This window comes from Gadus chalcogrammus, chromosome 12 (assembly GCF_026213295.1).
Source record: "Gadus chalcogrammus isolate NIFS_2021 chromosome 12, NIFS_Gcha_1.0, whole genome shotgun sequence".
In the NCBI taxonomy this organism is placed as follows: domain Eukaryota; kingdom Metazoa; phylum Chordata; class Actinopteri; order Gadiformes; family Gadidae; genus Gadus; species Gadus chalcogrammus.
Genome location: NC_079423.1, coordinates 9,678,549 through 9,681,048, shown reverse-complemented (window position 1 = coordinate 9,681,048; position 2,500 = coordinate 9,678,549). Strand labels below are relative to the sequence as shown.

Genomic DNA, 2,500 nt, shown 5'->3' with positions numbered 1-2,500 from the left:
CAATGAGCTCGAGTTGAAAAAGAAAAAGCTTACAGCACCTGGTATTCCCAGGCGGTCTCCCATCCAATTACTAAGCAGGCCCGACCCTGCTTAGCTTCCGAGATCAGACGAGATCGGGCGTGTTCAGGGTGGTATGCCCGTAAGCAATTAGTGCTGGCGCAAAACCAGGTTTTATACAGTAGCACATAAGGAGTGAGAAAGCTGCTGAGGCTCGACGTTACACTTTTACAAAAACAATCATTAGTTAGATATAAACGGCAGTAATTGATTCAGTAGGACTCCTTATCCATGTAAACGATCATTGTGACATCTGAATTCATTAATTATCTGCAATACACTGCGTGTGCGTGTGATGTTAAATGTTTGAACCAAGGTTAACGGTTAAAGGGTCAGAGAATGGGTGGTGATTTTTTGACGTCCTCCCATGATCTGAAGTGAGCGTGCGTGTTTGTGTTGGTGAAAGTTTAAGAAATGTACAACTGTCGTTTCAGCTCTCTGGTGCTCCCTGCTGGCAGTATCACTATACTGTCCTCGTGTTTCACAAAAATAGTTTTGAGAGACGTTGTCAGTCTTTGTATGTTGCTTAAATCCTCCAAAGCGGTTGGCAGTAAACATCAGGTCACGGTAGGCCACGGAGGCAATGAGCTCGAGTTGAAAAAGAAAAAGCTTACTGCACCAGGTATTCCCAGGCGGTCTCTCATCCAAGTACTAACCAGGGCCCCGTTTCCCGAAAGCGTCGTTAGCCTAAGTGGATCGTGAAGTGCGTCGAAAGGGCATCGTAGAGTTTTCACCGCGTTTCCCGAAAGCATCGTGGGGAACGAACGTCTTGAAAACGCTCGTAGCTAACGAGTACTCCAGGGGTGCTCGGAGGTACTCGTAGGACGCTAAGAGCATCGTCAGCTATAGCCTCAGTGGCGACACCATCGGACATTCCGTCTATTGGATGCGTTTAATTAAAACGCATTGCGCCTTTATGTTCTTAGTTTGGTAATTAATAAAGATTATTAATTCATTTATTAATAAAGATGTTAAAATGGCCAAAATAAAACGGGACAGTCCAGAAAATGTTTGCGCAGGCAGGGCACTCAAAATGTGTGAGAGAAAGTGGGGGGATTTGTGCAGACTGACATAGGCTACTCATAAAACGTAGCATAAAATAATGTAAAAAAAAAATTAAATTAAAACAATTAAAAAAAATAAAAAATAAAGAAATAAATAAAATTATAAAAAACAAGCAAAGGAGCAGGCAAAAGGCTGGGATATGGTGGGGATTGGTCACGTTGACGGGAATGTTTAGTGACATGTGGGAGGGTGGAGGGGGTTAAAAAAAAGTCTCAATCACTCTTCGACGCGCATGAAAACCAGCCGCGTAGTTATGAGGGAGGCCGTCCTCACACCGATCTTCCTCGTCGTCATCGTCCTCAGCGTCCTCCGGTTCAAGCAATGCCACCCCAGCCTTAGCTGCAATGTTGTGCAACATAGCCGTCACACATATCAAGGCGCATGACTTGGCCGGCGAAAACTGGAGCCCTCCGCCTGACTTGTGAAGGCATCAAGCGCAACTTCCACCTCCCGATCGTGCGCTCAACGATGCACCGGGCCAGACGGTGGGCTTCGTTGTATTCCTCATCAATACATACCTTACCCTATTTCCGGAGGGGCTTTTATAGCCAATCAAATTATCAATCAAGGAAACCCTTATGCGGAATCAGATTAAGTCGGCTCTTTTTGCTGCGCAAAGCGTTTCAGAAATCAGCCCATTAAGATAAATGTAGTTGTCACACAAGCTATTTTTAATTTTTTGTCATATGGAATTATTTCAGGGGGGTAAATGCCGTGAAACGCACAGTGCATTCAGGATTAGGAATGATATATGTCGGTTTAAGCCTAATCAATTGTGTTTTAATGTCTTTAGCATTCATATAATTGTCTATTTTTTTCGTAGGCTACTCTGCTGTTGTCCTTGATGGGGATATATTTTAACCCTTTTTAACACAATTTTCCTGCGACATTCCTGCGTCTCCCCCTCCTACGGAGCCCATTTCAGCACCGTGTCAGTAGACAGTTACAATCCTACGACGTCGTGAGTGCAGCGAATGCGCGTTCACGTTAAGAGGAGTTTCGGGAAACGCTCCAAAGAAATTATCGATGGATCGCAAGATCCATCGGGAGAATGATCGTACGAGCGAAGATCCATCGTTATCGGGAAACGGGGCCCAGGCCCAACCCTGCTTAGCTACCGAGATCAGACGAGAACGGGCGTTTTCAGGGTGGTATGGCCGTAAGCAATTAGTGCTGGCGCAAAACCAGGTTTTATACAGTAGCACATAAGGAGTGAGAAAGCTGCTGAGGCTCGACGTTACACTTTTACAAAAACAATCATTAGTTAGATATAAACGGCAGTAATTGATTCAGTAGGACTCCTTATCCATGTAAACGATCATTGTGACATCTGAATTCATTAATTATCTGAAATACACTGCGTGTGCGTGTGATGTTA

The 2,500-nt window shown here is 44.5% G+C and overlaps 1 non-coding gene across 1 annotated transcript; it reads right to left on the bottom strand.

The window, feature by feature from the left end:
• Positions 1–26: 26 nt before the first annotated feature.
• LOC130395356 (5S ribosomal RNA) lies at positions 27–145 on the bottom strand. The gene has a single exon (XR_008898422.1). It is a non-coding gene; the product is annotated as a 5S ribosomal RNA (ribosomal RNA).
• Between the last annotated feature and the right edge of the window lie 2,355 nt (positions 146–2,500).